General features: G+C 44.8%; 1 protein-coding gene across 1 annotated transcript in view; it reads left to right on the top strand.

The window, feature by feature from the left end:
* Positions 1-8,866: 8,866 nt before the first annotated feature.
* Positions 8,867-16,833, top strand: part of LOC134356131 (ras-related protein Ral-A) — a 33,367-nt gene continuing 25,400 nt past the window's right edge. Inside the window, exon 1 of the mRNA XM_063066773.1 lies at positions 8,867-9,024. The gene's annotated coding sequence lies outside the window, so the exon portion shown is untranslated. The remainder of the gene's footprint in view (positions 9,025-16,833) is intronic.

Here is a 16,833-nt window from a genome sequence, read left to right as displayed (position 1 = left end):
AAGAGAAGTAGAAAGAATTTTTAAAAAGTTATCACAAACACTATCAGGAGGGTTCATCACTTCCCCAGCTACAGGTTGACTCATTATCGAGGTTAAGAATGACCTCATATAGCGCTCTTTGGAACAGCACAGTTGTCTTAGTCTGTTACTAAAAATGCTCCTCTGTTCAGCCAAGGCGGCATGCAGAGGATGAGAAACATCGTCCAGAATTGCCAGGATTTTCCAGGGGGTCTTTTGTTCTACCACAGGCTCCAGTGCCCAGTTTGACTCCTATAACAGACCCAGCCTTTCTAATCAGTAAATACATCCATAAAGGTGCAGAGAACTTTTACCATCTGTTGGAACTTAATTTGGCCATTGATATCAGTCTAAAAACAACCTGGTAAATTTAAGTTGCAAACTTAATCTGCTTTATATTAAGTTCAGAGACCAAAGCTTAGTAAAAGAAGTAGGTTTTAAGGAGTGCACTTAAGGAGAGAAAGGAAACAGAAAGAATTTCAAACTTTGCAAGTTCAAAAGTTCAAAGTAAATTCATTATCAAAAGTACACACAGTACTGTGCAAAAGTCTCTGGCACATATATATAGCTTGAGTGCCTAAGACTTGCACAGTACTATATTTGTTAACATGGAGCAGAGAGCAAGTTTGTAAATCTGGCGGGAGCAAAGGATGTTGGGAATGGCAAGGATGGAACGCCACAGGAAGAGTGTCGGAGAGGTGGCAGAGGAGTGCCAGGGACCTGGGGTGGCGCAGGTCCAGACACACCCAGCCCTGAGAACTCCAGGCAAGGTCATTTGATTCTCCAAACAATTGGTTTATTGATCATTACAGAATGTGCCTCTGGCGCTTCCTGCTTCCTTCCCTCCTCCTCCTCTTTTCATAGAACATAGAACATAGAATAGTACAGCACGGTACAGGCCCTTCGGCCCACAATGTTGTGCCGACCCTCAAATCCTGACTCCCATATAAGCCCCCAGCTTAGATTCCTCCATATACCTGTCTAGTAGTCTCTTAAACTTCACTAGTGTATCTGCCTCCACCACTGACTCAGGCAGTGCATTCCACGCACCAACCACTCTCTGAGTAAAAAACCTTCCTCTAATATCCCCCTTGAACTTCCCACCCCTTACCTTAAAGCCATGTCCTCTTGTAATGAGCAGTGGTGCCCTGGGGAAGAGGCGCTGGCTATCCACTCTATCTATTCCTCTTATTATCTTGTACACCTCTATCATGTCTCCGCTCATCCTCCTTCTCTCCAAAGAGTAAAGCCCTAGCTCCCTTAATCTCTGATCATAATGCATACTTTCTAAACCAGGCATCATCTTGGTAAATCTCCTCTGTACCCTTTCCAATGCTTCCACATCCTTCCTATAGAGAGGTGACCAGAACTGGACACAGTACTCCAAGTGTGGCCTAACCAGAGTTTTATAGAGCTGCATCATTACATCGCGACTCTTAAACTCTATCCCTCGACTTAGGAAAGCTAACACCCCATAAGCTTGCTTAACTACCCTAACCATCTGTGAGGCAACTTTCAGGGATCTGTGGACATGTACCCCAAGATCCCTCTGCTCCTCCACACGACCAAGTATCCTGCCATTTACTTTGTACTCTGCCTTGGAGTTTGTCCTTCCAAAGTGTACCACCTCACACTTCTCTGGGTTGAACTCCATCTGCCACTTCTCAGCCCACTTCTGCATCCTATCAATGTCTCTGCAATCTTTGACAATCCTCTACACTATCTACAACACCACCAACCTTTGTGTCGTCTGCAAACTTGCCAACCCACCCTTCTACCCCCACATCCAGGTCGTTAATAAAAATCACGAAAAGTAGAGGTCCCAGAACAGATCCTTGTGGGACACCACTAGTCACAATCCTCCAATCTGAATGTACTCCCTCCACCACCACCCTCTGCCTTCTGCAGGCAAGCCAATTCTGAATCCACCTGGCCAAACTTCCCTGGATCCCATGCCTTCTAACTTTATTAATAAGCCTACCGTGTGGAACCTTGTCAAATGCCTTAGTAAAATCCATATAGATCATATCCACTGCACTACCCTCATCTATATGCCTGGTCACCTCCTCAAAGAACTCTATCAGGCTTGTTAGACACAATCTGCCCTTCACAAAGCCATGCTGACTGTCCTTGATCAGACCATGATTCTCTAAATGCCTATAGATCCTATCTCCAAGAATCTTTTCCAACAGCTTTCCCACCACAGACGTAAGCTCACTGGTCTATAATTACCCGGACTATCCCTACTACCTTTTTTGAACAAAGGAACAACATTCGCCTCCCTCCAATCCTCCGGTACCATTCCCGTGGACAACGAGGACATAAAGATCTTAGCCAGAGGCTCAGCAATCTCTTCTCTCGCCTCGTGGAGCAGCCTGGGGAATATTCCATCAGGCCCCGGGGACTTATCTGTCCTAATGTATTTTAACAACTCCAACACCTCCTCTCCCTTAATATCAACATGTTCCAGAACGTCAACCTCACTCATATTGTCCTCACCATCATCAAGTTCCCTCTCATTGGTGAATACCGAAGAGAAGTATTCATTGAGGACCTCGCTCACTTCCACAGCCTCCAGGCACATCTTCCCACCTTTATCTCTAATCGGTCCTACCTTCACTCCTGTCATCCTTTTTCTTCACATAACTGAAGAATGCCTTGGGATTTTCCTTTACCCTACTCACCAAGGCCTTCTCATGCCCCTTTCTTGCTCTTCTCAGCCCCTTCTTAAGCTCCTTTCTTGCTTCCCTATATTCCTCAATAGACCCATCTGATCCTTGCTTTCTAAACCTCATGATGCTGCCTTCTTCCACCTGACTAGATTTTCCACCTCACTTGTCACCCATGGTTCCTTCACCCTACCATTCTTTATCTTCCTCACCGGGACAAATTTATCCCTAACATCCCGCAAGAGATCTCTAAACATCGACCACATGTCCATAGTACATTTCCCTGCAAAAACATCATCCCAATTCACACCCGCAAGTTCTAGCCTTATAGCCTCATAATTTGCCCTTCCTCAATTAAAAATTTTCCTGTCCTCTTTGATTCTATTCTTTTCCATGATAATTATAAAGGCTAGGGAGCGGTGGTCACTGGCCCCCAGATGCTCACCCACTGAGAGATCTGTGACCTGACCCGGTTCATTACCTAGTACTAGATCTAGTATGGCATTCCCCCTGGTCGGCTTGTCCACATACTGTGACAGGAATCCGTCCTGGACACATTTAACAAATTCTGCCCCATCTAAACCCTTGGAACTAATCAGGTGCCAATCAATATTAGGGAAGTTAAAGTCACCCATGATAACAACCGTGTTATTTTTGCACCTTTCCAAAATCTGCCTCCCAATCTGCTCCTCTGTATCTCTGCTGCTACCAGGGGGCCTATAGAATACCCCCAGTAGAGTAACTGCTCCCTTCCTGTTCCTGACTTCCACCCATATTGACTCAAAAGAGGATCCTGCTACATTACCCACCCTTTCTGTAGCTGTAATAGTATCCCTGACCAGTAATGCCACCCCTCCTCCCCTTTTTCCGCCCTCTCTATCCCTTTTAAAGCACTGAAATCCAGGAATATTGAGAATCCATTCCTGCCCTGGTGCCAGCCATGACTCTCCTCTCCCTGCTTACTTCCCACTCAGTCCACAGCAGAGTCCCATATCAGAATTAGGTTTATCATCACTCACATGTCATGATTTTTTTTGTGGCAGCAGTACAGTGCAATACATAAATTTACTAGACAGATAGGTAGTTTATTGATCCCAAAAGAAATTACAGTAGAAATTATGGTGTCACAATGCCATTACATGTACATACATATGCAAATATTAAAAGAGAAGTAAAAAAGAATAAAAAATAAGTTACCTCAAACAGTCTAACAGGAGGGTGTCATCACTTCCCCAGCTACAGGTTGACTCATTATAGAGCCAAATGGCCGAGGGTAAGAATGACTTCATATACTGCTCTTTGGAGCAACACAGCTGTCTTTGTCTATTATTAGAAGCACTCCTCTGTTCAGCCAAGGTGGCATCCAGGAAGTGAGAAATATTGTCCAGAATTGCCATGATTTTCTGCTCTGTCCGCCAGAGAAAGCAGGATCTCCCAGTGGCCACACATTTTAATTCCACGTCCCATTCCCATTCTGACATGTCCATCCACGGCCTCCTCTACTGTCAAGATGAAGCCACACTCAGGTTGGAGGAACAACACCTTATATTCCGTCTGGGTAGCCTCCAACCTGATGGCATGAACATTGTCTTCTCTAACTTCCGTTAATGCCCCACCTTCCCTTTGTACCCCATCCCTTATTTATTTTTCTTTCCCCTTTTTTTCCTCTTTTTTTCTCCCTTTGTCCCTCTCACTATAACTCCTTGCCCATCCTCTGGGTCTTTCCCCCGCTCCTCCTTTCTTTCTCCCTAGGGTTCCCGTCCCATGATCCTGTACCTTCTCCAGCCTCATATCCCTTTTGCCAATCAACTTAACAACTCTTAGCTCCATCCCTTCCCCTCCTGTCTTCTCCCATCATTTCGGATCTCGCCCTCCCCCTCCCACTTTCAATTCTCTTACTATCTCTTCTTTCAGTTAGTCCCGACAAAGGGTGTCGGCCCGAAACGTCGACTGTACCTCTTCCTAGAGATGCTGCCTAACCTGCTGCGTTCACCAGCATTTTTTGTGTGTGTTGCATGATTTTCTGTAGGGTCCTTTGTTCTATTGCAGCCTCCAGTGTGTCCAGTTTGACCCCTATAACAGGGCCAGAGTTTCTAATCAGTTTATTGAGCCTGTTGGCATCACCCACTACAGTACTGTGCAAAAGCACCCGAGCTATATACATATGTGCCTAAGACTTTTGCACAGTACTGTATATGTCACTATATACTACTCTGAGATTTGTTTTCTTGTGGGCATTCACAGGAGGACGAAATACACAGAATAAGTGAAAAACTACCACACACACAAAGACCGACGAACAAATGATGTGCGAAAGGAGACAAACTGTGCAAATAACATAATAAAAAATAAATAGTAAGTAAATAATACAGAAAACATGAGTTGTAGAGTCCTTGAAAATGAGTCTATAGGTTGTGGAATCAGTTCAGAGTTGAGGTGAGTGAAGTTATCCCCTCTGATTCAGGAGCCTGATGGTTGAGGGGTAATAACTGTTCCTGAACCTGGTGGTGTGGGTCCTGAGGCTCCTATACCTCCTTCCTGATGGCAGCAGCAAGAAGAGAGCATGGGCTGGATGGTGGAGGTCCTTGATGATGAGATCTGAAGTCACTGCCGACAGTGGAAGATCAATTATATATTGCAGGGTGTATGAAGATTAACAAAGGTCAGACTGCCTTTTTAATACACTTTCAAACCTGAATCTAAACCAAGTGCAGAACGTAGGCAGCTGCAACCACTTTAAAGCAAGTGGCCTTGCTATGCAAATGAACTAACTTGCTGCTGCACGAGAAGAGTGAGGATATAATTTGCGGCACAGTAATGTGTCCATGAATGTAACCAAACCTCACTGCTGCATAACCTACATAGAGCTGGAGGAGCTCAGCAAGTCAGGCAGCATCCATGGGAAATGGACAGCTGAAATTTCAGACTGAGGCTCTTCATCCAGAGCGGAAAGTTTTTGACCTGAAACACTGACTGACCACAGACACTGCCTGACCTGCTGAGCTGCTCCAGCACTTTCTGCAGACTGCAGCATCTGTATTTAGAGATACAGCACAGTAACAGGCCCTTCTGGCCCAATGAATCCGTGTGACCAATTCACCTATTAACTGTATGTCTTTGGAACGTGGGAGGAAACCAGAGCACCTGGAGGAAACCAACGCGGTCATGGAGAAAATGTACAAACTCTTTACAGACAATGGCGGGAATTGAACCCAGATCTTTGATACTAGAATAGTGTTATGCTGACCACTACATTATTGTGCTGTCTATTCTACTATGTACAGAATAATCTGTTGGGATGGCATGTCAACAATAGTTTTTCCCTTTATCTTGTTACCTGCAACAATAATAAACCTATAACCAATTAAAATATACGAGTTCCTGATTGGTCTCACGTGTCTTATGTCACTGCTGGTCTTTTAATATTCTTGGCACATTACTCCATTCCACCAGACAAATATGAATCACAGCTTGAACAACCCATTACGGATTCCAGAGGAACTGAAGCTGACTGTCCTTGTCACGTGTCCAGCCGCTTGAAGGGAGATTCCAGTTGGACTAACAATCAGCCAACATAAAATTAAACCATGTACTCATTTGCAACCCAAAGACAAGATTTGTCAGAAGTATTCAGTCAGTTGTTATATCACCAGACCCTCCACTAGTCAGGCTCAACTATGGATGTTGCACCCTAGTCATCAGCATGACACCCAAGCCAGGGCAGTACAATATGGAGAGCAAGCTGTTGCCCACGCAGCAGGCTCCCCCCTCCCCCACCCCCCCTCTCCACGCATCTGATGAATCCAAAGACCGGCAGAGACTGAAACAGTCTGGCACCACCAGTGATGCAGGAGTTACCAGTCAGCGTTGAACTCAATGTGGGACTGCCTCAGGATTCTTCCCTGGGTTTACTCCTCAAACCTTTCCCGTGAGTGGGTCTAGCTGCAAGGCAGCAGAGATTTGAGAACAGAGTTTTCCTTCTCCTAGATGAGCTGCCAACTACAGCTGATGAGCCCCATCTGCCCGAACCCACGGGTTTCAAGGTGCCAGTAACACACCTTCGCCTGCTTCTCCTGTCAGTAGAAATGGTTCCAGCAGGCTTAGTAGCTAAGCCACACGTGAAGGCCAGGGTCTGGACTTGGTTGTCAGAGGCTATTTGAGGTGCACACCATTGGGAGCATTTAATAGATAGTGGCTATAACAACATGGACTATGAGGCAGAAAATATACAGACTAATGGATAAGGTTTTTCAAAAATATTGTCACCAATTTTTAACAAATATATTTCAAATGCCATCAATTAAACAAGTAAGAAATATGACAGCACTATGCCATGAATTCTAACAAGATGAAATAAGAAAAAGATTAATTTAATTACTTCCACTTTTCTTTATCTTCAGTCAAAGAGAAATGTCCTTGGTACTAATGTAATTGTACTATATATGGCTACAAACTGCAACTTCACATTTTGATTTCTAATATTTGATAATGAGTATGAATTCCAACCAAGTTTAACTTAATTTTGAGAAACAGCAAGCTAACAGGCCCTTCCAGCCAAACAAGCCTCATCATCATCATCATCATCATTATGAGCTGTGTCATATGACCTGGGCAATCATGGTCTCATGATCATGATTGTTCTTGGCAAATTTTTCTACAGAAGTGGTTTGCCATTGCCTTCTTCTGGGCAGTGTCTTTATAAGATAGGTGACCCCAGCCATAACCAGAACCTGTGATATGCACCAGCTGCTCCCATGGCTTAGTATGACCCTGATCCGGGGGGGTGGGCTAACCAGGTGCTACACCTTGCCCAAGGGTGACCTGCAGGCTCGAGGAGGGAAGGAGCGCCTTTTTCCTCCTTTGGAAGAAACGCATCTCCACCCCACCCCCCAACACGCCGTTGTTGCCCAATTACAGCCATGTGATCAATAAACCAACGACATGTATGTTCTTGGAATGTGGGAGCACACCGGCGCACCAGATGCCGTAGACAACCCCAACAGATTCACAGGTGAAGTGCTGCCCCACCTGGAAGGACTATTTGGGGCTCTGAATGGTGCTCAAAGAGGATGTGAATGGCAGATGCAGCAACTTCAATGCGATCCTATCATTAAACACATTTTTTTCCCCACCACTCTCTGCTACAGGAGCCTAAAGTCCCACACCACCTGGTTCAGGAACAGTTACAACTTTTCAACCACCAGGCTCCTGAACCAGCGTGGAAAAACTTCACAATGAACTGATTCCACAATTTACGAACTCACTTTCAGGAATTCTACAACTCATCTTCTCAGTATTCTTTACTTGCACAATGTATTCTTTTGCTAGCCTCATTCCCCTTGCCCATCTTTTTATCCTGTTTGTTCGTCATAAAAGATGCTGCCCGACTTGCTGAGTTTTCCCAGCACTTTGTGTGTGTCTTCTTTTGCCCATTGATTGTATAGACTTTCATAAATTCTGTCTATAGGAAGAGGTACAGTCGACGTTTCGGGCTGACACCCTTCATCAGGACTAACTGAAAGAAGAGCTAGTAAGAGATTTGATCTTCTTAGCTCTTCTTTCAGTTAGTCCTGACGAAGGGTGTCGGCCCGAAACGTCGACTGTACCTCTTCCTAGAGATGCTGCCTGGCCTGCTGCGTTCACCAGCAACTTTGATGTGTGTTGCTTGAATTTCCAGCATCCGCAGATTTCCTCCTGTTCATAAATTCTACTGTATTTCTTTATTTTCCTGTAAATGTCTGCAAGAAAATTAATCTCAAGGTAGTATATGGTAAAATATTTATGTTCTAGATTATCCCAAATTCAACTAATCCACTATTTGCAACTACGCCATTAACTACTGGAATTCAGTCCACAATTTCCTTTTCTTTTCCAGTCGCCGTTCTTTAACTGGAGCTGGAGCTGCCAGCCCCAAGAGCGCCACACCCATTCCCCCGCTCTGTTGCTACCCTTACCAAACACCGCGGTAAATTTTACCACGGTAAAGCACTGCATCAACAGCAGGGGTGAAAAGACTGTGAGATTTACACCAGCCGAGGCCACTCGGTTCCCACTTGCCTGCACAAAGCCCGCGCCATGGCGGGCCCCCGCCCTCGCCCAGGGTTAGCAACGCTCCGGAAGCGGCGGTGCCGGCGCGCGACGTCACTTCCGCCGCCACCACCACCGCCTGGTTGTTGTCTGACGTTCGGCCGCCGCTCCCTCTGACGCCGTGATCGGAGCGGCCTGGGTGGGCGGCAGTCGGCGGGGCTGGGCGGGGCTGGGCTGGGCTGGGCGACGATCGCTGAGCGCAAGGAGGGAAGGAGCGTCGAGGAAAGATCGGTCACGACCGCCGTCGACGGTGGGTTTGAAGTCTGTGGAGGGGTGGGTGGTGGGACTCCGGTCCCGGGCATTCAACCGTTGTCCCGGCCCCGGGATCCGATTCATGGGGAGACCCCATCCCCGGGCCTTCATGGTACCACACCCCGCGGGGAGACCCGGGCCTCGATCCCCAGGGAGATGCCGTTCCCGTGCCTCCACGGCACCACGCCCCTGATCCACGGGGAGTCCGCAGGCCCCCACGGTACCTCACCACCCTCAACCCCCTCCCCAATCCCCCGTCCCCCAGCTCCTGTTACCGAGCCTCCAGCGTACCACCCCCGATCCATTGGGAGTCCCCGTCCCTGGTCCATTCAGTAACTGAGTTCAGGAACTCAGCAGGCCTGGCAGAGTCTATGAAAAAGAGTACGGTCGGCGTTTCGGGCCGAGACCCTCCAGTAGGACTCAACCGCTGCAAAGCCCCTCCGTCCCCGGGCCGCTCATCAACCCGCCCTGTCCCCCCACCCCTTTTACGGGCTTGTTCTACTCCGAACCCCAAATCGCTAGGCTACCTACTAAACTCACCTCGCCCACTTCCTTAAATATGATTTCTGTAGTGGAGTAAGGTGCTTGGCGGGAGTGTTAGTAAATACAATTTGACACAGCTTCTCTGAATCGGGTATAGTACTGTGAAATTTGTTGTCTTTTTGCGGTTGCAGTGCTTTGAAATAAAGCTAAATTACAATATTAACTAAGAGCAAAAGGAGAGTTCATGGGTTCATTGTTTATTCAGAAATCTGATGGTGGAGGTGAAGAAACTGTTCCTGAATCATAAAGTGTGTGTCTTCAGGCTTCTGTACCGCCACCTTGATGTTAGCGATGAGAAGAGGGCATGTCCTGGGTGATGGCTGTCTTTGATGATGGATGTTGCCTTTTTAGAACATAGAATAGTACAGCACGTTACAGGCCCTTAATGTTGTGCCGACCCTCAAACCCTGCCTCCCATATACCCCCCCCCCCACCGTAAATTCCTCCATATACCTGTTTTTGAGGCATTGCCTTTTGAAGGTGTCCTTGATGCTGGGGAGGCTAGCGGCCACGATGAAGCTGGCTGTGTCTACAACTCTGAGACAGGTGACCAATGGGGAAGTTCCAGCATTCCTTTTCAAAGAGTATCAAAGGGGAGATGCAGTGTTTTGGAAAACAGGTTCCAAGTGTCGTTAAAAGCACACCAGCAATAAATCCATTACCTTAGATACAAGGGGCATTAGATTAAAATAGATTGTGGAGCCAGGGAAGAGGAAAGGGTTTGAGAGTGAACGTGACTTTTTGGTTAATGAAAACAACGGCAAGTATGCTGAAGCAGCATCGGCAGAGGGAAATGGACAGTCAATGTTTTGAATTGAGACCCTTATAGAGCCTTATAACACAGCAACAGGCCCTTTGGCCCATTTTAGTCCATGCTGAGCTGTTATTCTACCCAGTCCTATCGACCTGCATCTGGATCATAGCCCTCCTGTCTTGTGGGGGGGGGGGCGGGTGAGTGCGTGCCTTATTCTGATTGTCGAAAGCTACTTCCATTGTGGTTGGTTTGTTTAAAAGGAGCACCTGCTTTTCCCATTGGATAGGTGCCCGGTGTCCCCTTTCAAATGCCCTTGGTGTATAAAACAGCATGTGAACGGGGCTTGCTCTCTTCTTCCTTTGTTTAAGACATGACCATTGGGATGGTCTGCTTGGCACGCACTTTTAACCAAGTAGGTAAATTGAATGTACGAATGTCTATTGAGTATTCGGCTTTGTCGTGTCAGTAACTTGGGGAACATGAATTTTTACTGTTTGTAAATAAATGATCACTATACCTACTTGCAGAGAGTGCTTTCTGTAACACTTGCTAGACTCACAAACATGATTGAATATTACACCTGTATGTATTTCCTGTATAATATAACAATAAAAAGATTTGAAAAGAAAGAAAGAATATTACACCTCCATACCCCTCCGATCCATGTACTTAACCAATCTTATCTTAAGTGTTGAAATTGGACCCATATCCACCTCTTCTGCTGGCAGCTCATTCCACACACTCACCGCCCTCTGAGAGAAGAAGTTCCCCCCTCATGTACCCCTTAAGCATTTCACTTTTCACACTTAACCCATGACCTCTAATTCTAGTCCCACCCAACCTCAGTGGAAAAAGCCTGCTTGTATTTACCCTAACTATAGCCCTCATAATTTGTATGCCTCTATCAAATCTCCCCTCATTCCCCTACACAGAGAATAGAGTTCTGACTTACTCAGTCTTTCCCTATAAATCAGGTCTTCAAATCCTGGCAACAGCTTTGTAAATTTTCTCTCTGTTGCATGTTAATCAACCCCTGGTGATCTCTTCTGTGTCAGGGACTGCACAGGCTTCAGAGTAAATGGTTTTGGATTGCCTGTAGTTTATGGAGGATATATTAAGGAGGACCTCAATATGGCCATCAGAGGTGGCCTCGAGATGAAGCCTTACAGACTGGTTTGAAGAGGAGCGAGCTGTAGCAAAGTCACGTGGGGTTATGGTGACAATTTTGTAGAACACTCAGAATGGTTTTCTGACACATTAGAAAAGAATTTTCTAAATGTTGTGCAAACGTTCCCTCATCCATCCTGTGGGACTTGACTGGATGCTTCTTGCATGTCCACTGAGTGTGTATAGTGTCCCAATTATCAGGAACAAGGCTTCAAGATAGATTAATGTCGTTTACCGTTCACAAGTGTCAAGAGCAAAAATAATTGTTACTCCAGATCCAATGCAGCATTAAAAAAACACAATAAATATAAAGAGAGCTTATATACATTGATTGTATGTTCATAGGCACAGGAGTGACAGGAAATGATGAAGTAGTGCTGTTGGGGTGGGCTAGTGGGTGGGGGTGTTTATCAGCCTTCCTGCTTGGGGCAAGTTAACTGTTTCTGAGTCTGGTGGTCCTTGATGTGGATGCAACGTAGCTTTCTCCCTAAGAGGATAGGGACAAACAGTCCATGAGCAGGCTGGGTGGGATCCTTCATGATGTTACTGTTGTTTTTTTTCCTGTATCTCTGTCCTTGCTAGTGCCAGCGATACACTCGATAGTTTTGATTACCTGTTGTTCGCTGCAGCGTAGTTTCCTTGAATGGCTAGTTGATTTATTTCTGTTTTGAATTTTGTGTGGTGAAGGGGAGTATTGAATAAAGTAGCAACAGGATATTTTACTGCATTAAAACAACAGTGTCCAGAGCCTCGAACTGCTTCTCGCTCAACCCTGTGTGGTATTGTCAACACGTCTGTTCATGTTGACTCAAGAGTGTCCTGAATCTGAGGTACAATGTTCACTCTTGTGCTGTGGGGTTTGAGTTTATTTTTTAACTCAAATTGTCAAGCTACGCTGGTAATGTTTCTCATATTCTGATTAGTCTAATTAAGTGAACATTTAATTTGCCAGATTCTTTCCCACTGCCCCTAGTTTGCACTTGATAATCTGGTTATTTCTACAAGTAGGAGTTGGATTTACTTTAATTTCAGGAATACTTCATTGTGTGCGTACCTGTTCCTTACTGGTTGGATGTTTGAAGTCTTGAAAGGAGATAACCAAAATAGAAAATCATGCAAAGGCCATCGTGTGGGGTGAATTGCAGAAAATCATCAATCCTGAAAAACTCCTTCCATTGTCAGTAACCAGAAATTCAAAATAATTGGCAAAAATAGTCAGAAGAAATTAACTAAAAGCTCTAGTGAGTTATATCATCAAAGTAGGAAGAGGAAATGAGATTTGGAAAATCTTAAAAGGGAAAAATCTTCAGGGAATGTTGGGGGGGGGCAAAGTAGTGGGTGTAGAGTGGAAAAGTGTTTAGAGTTGATTCTATCAGCATGGATCAAAAGGCCTCCTCCATCGATTTCAAGGCTCTCTAGCTTGTACTTGAAAGAATCAGGTTAATATCACCAGGTTATGTTGTGATATTTGTTAACTTTACAGCAGCAGTACCATGCAATACGTAATGTTTTATATAATATATGAAAAACTAATTGCAGTAAATATATATAAATTAAGTAGTGCAAAAATAGAGATTAAGAAGTAGTGAGGTAATGTTCATGGGTTCGATGTCCATTCAGAAATCAGATGGCAGAGGGGAAGAAGCTGTTCCTGAATCGTTGCGTGTGTGCATCCTACCTGATGGCTGCAATGAGAAGAGGGTGTGTCCTGGGTGGCGGGGGTCCTTAGTAATTGAAACTATAACAATAAGTTTTGATATTTTTAAAGATGGTCACTGAACATGGATGTTTTCATTTTCTGATTTATTCCCTTAGATTTTAACGTTGTCACCACCTAATTGCCTTTGATTAATGCTCTTTATTTAAAAGAGGTTGAAGAGGAAAATTATTGTCTACAAATCTCCTTGCAATATAGTGGTTTAAAATTGTATTGATTTAACATTATCTCAAATTATAACGTTCATTGTGGAAAGGGAGTCTGACTAAAATAAATGAGTTTGTATTATAAACAGGAGAGATTCTGCAGATGCTGAGAAACCTAAACCATCACGCAATGCTGGAAGAACTCAGCAGGTCAGGCAGAATCTAATGATAACTGGTGATAATGATATGATTTCTCTTTGCAGGATATAGATGTTGTCTGACCTGCTGAGTTCCTCCAGCATTTTGCGTGTTATGTGTGAGTTTGTATTGGTCTTCACTAAAAACTGATAACATTCCTGTGGTTATTTGTTACCCAATTTTGATGATATAACTTTTTTTGATGTCCAATCTAATCCTTGTTCTCTTGCTCAGTGTTGGATGGAGTTTTCTGGAGTTTTCTACACCGAGCAAGAGGTAAATTAATGTTAATTTTCTTAATTTCTAAGTGAACTGTGAGTGTTGCTGGCAACGTGGGCATTTCATAGAACAATACAGCAAAGTTCAGGCACTCTGGTACACAATATTATGTCAGCTTTTTAACCTACTCCAAGATCGATCTAACCTTTCCCTCCTACATAGCCCTCCATTTTTCTGTCGTCCATGTGCCTACCTAAGAGTTTCTTAAATGTCCCTAATGTGTCTGCCTTCACCACCACCCACCACTGTCCGTGTAAAGAAGTTACTTCTGTAATCCCCCTTACACTTTCCTCCAATTACCTTAAAACTCTGCCCCCTGTTAGTAGCTGTTTCTTCCCTGGGAAAAAGCCTTCATGCCCGTCCCTAATCCCTTTTGAGAAGGTTGTGCCGAAGCACCCCACTGAACTGTTAAAATCCAAATTAAGCTGCTTCCACATCCTAACTTTGACCTGGGAGTCCGTATCCCACCACCTGTAAATGACCACTGTTCACATTTGGGTGTTGCAGGTTCTGCAGGTGCTGGAAATCCAGAGCAACACACACAAAATGTTGGAGGATCTCAACAGGTCAGGCAGCATCTCTGGGAAGGAGTAAAGAGTTTAGTTTTGGGCAGAGATTCCTCTTCACAGCTGCTGTTGACCTTCTACAGAACTTTGTTCTGATTTACTAGTTACAGAAATGTTAGACTTTGCTTCTGCTGTTCAGCATGGATGGAATTTTTTAATTTATAGTTATTAGATTGGCATGTCCTGGTCAAACATTACTTCCGCGCCTGCTATGTTCCTCTACTGATGTTTAACTAGGCTTGGTTAATGATGGTGATGGTGTTACAGACAGCTCAAGAGACATCTAGTTTTAAGCTGCTAGGTTTTCAGATCCATCCATCTGCGTGCATTGGGGAGTGTCCTCAATGTGAAGTTGTCTTTACCAGTGGCAGTTAGATTGGTGAGGACAAGACACTATTCACTCACACCGCTATCTCCTTTCAGTAGACGTGGCATTGTTGATTTATACTACGATTCAAAGTTCAAAGTAAATTTTGTTGTCTGAAGTACATAGTCACAGTTTATTTTCTTGTGGGCATACTCAGCAAATCTAAAGAATAGGAACTATTGCAGGCTCAATTATAGATTGACTAGAGTGCAGAAGACGACAAACTGCAAATGCAAATATAAGCAAATAGCAATAGATAACGAGAGCATGAGATAATGACATAAACAGTCCTTAAAGTGAAATCATTTCAATGATTGGGCAAATGAGTGTAGTTAGAAAGATAGAAAACCTACAGCACAATACAGGCCCTTCGGCCCACAAAGTTGTGCTGAACATGTCCCTACCTTAGAAATTACTAGGCTTACCCATGACATCTCCTCTGTACCTACTCCCCAGCACCTTAAACCTGTGTCCTCTTGTGGCAACCATTTCAGCCCTGGGGAAAAAAGTCTCTGACTATCCACACGATCAGTGCCTCTCATCATCTTGTACATCTCTATCAGGTCACCTCTCATCCTCTGTCGCTCCAAGGAGAAAAGGCCAAGTTCACTCAGCCTGTTTTCATAAGGCATGCTCCCCAATCCAGGCAAGATCCTTGTAAATCTCCTTTGCACCCTTTCTATGGTTTCCACATCCTTCCTGTAGAGAGGCAACCAGAACTGAGCACAGTACTCTTAAGTGGGGTCCTATATAGCTGCAACATTACCTCTCGGCTCCTAAGCTCAATTCCACGATTGATGAAGGCCAATACACTGTATGCCTTCTTAACCACAGAGTCAACCTGCGCAGCTGCTTTGAGCATTCTATGGACTCAGACCCTAAAATCCCTCTGATTCTCCACACTGCCAAGGGTCTTACCATTAATACTATATTCTGCCATCATATTTGACCTACCAAAATGAACCACTTCACACTTAAGCAACACAAACAAAAAATGCTGGTGAACGCAGCACGCCAGGCAGCATCTATAGGAAAAGGTACAGTCAACGTTTCGGGCCGGGACCCTTTGAAAGAAGAGATAGTAAGAGATTTGACTTTTGTGTGTGTTGCTTGAATTTCCAGCATCTGCAGATTTCCTCGTGTCTGCACTTTACATTTATCTGGGTTGAACTCCATCTGCCACTTCTCAGCCCAGTTTTGCATCCTATCAATATCCCACTGTAACCTCTGACAGCCCTCCACACTATCCACAACACCTCCAACCTTTGTGTCATCAGCAAACTTACTAACCCATCCCTCCACTCCCTCATCCAGGTCATTTATAAAAATCACCAAGAGTAAGGGTCCCAGAACAGATCCCTGAGGCACACCACTAGTCACTGACCTCCATGCAGAATATGACCCGTCTACAACCACTCTTTGCCTCCTGTGGGCAAGCCACTTCTGGATCCACAAAGCAAGGTCCCCTTCGATCCCATGCCTTCTTACTTTCTCAATAAGCCTTGCATGGGGTAACTTATCAAATGCCTTGCTGAAATCCATATACACTACATCTACTGCTCTTCCTTCATCAATGTGTTTAGTCACATCCTCAAAAAATTCAATCAGGTTCGTAAGGCAGGACCTGCCCTTGACAAAGCCATGCTGACTGTTCCTAATCATATTATACCTCTCCAAATGTTCATAAATCCTGCCTGTCAGGATCTTCTCCATCAGCTTACCAACCACTGAAGTAAGACTCACTGGTCTATAATTTCCTGGGCTATCTCTACTCCCTTTCTTGAATAAAGGAACAACATCTGCAACCCTCCAATCCTCCGGAACCTCTCCCGTCCTGATTGATGATGCAAAGATCATTGCCAGAGACTCAGCAATCTCCTCCCTCACCTCCCACAGTAGCCTGGGGTATATCTTATCCGGTCCCGGTGACTTATTCAACTTGATGCTTTCCAAAAGCTCCAGCACATTATCCCCTTTTGTTCAAGAGCCTGATGGATGAGGGGTAGTAACTGTTCTTGAACCTGATGGTGTGAGTCCTGAGGCTCCTGTACCTTCTGCCTGATGGCAGCA

This window comes from Mobula hypostoma, chromosome 1 (genome assembly GCF_963921235.1).
Source record: "Mobula hypostoma chromosome 1, sMobHyp1.1, whole genome shotgun sequence".
NCBI lineage: Eukaryota > Metazoa > Chordata > Chondrichthyes > Myliobatiformes > Myliobatidae > Mobula > Mobula hypostoma.
This window is presented reverse-complemented; position numbering and strand designations above follow the sequence as displayed.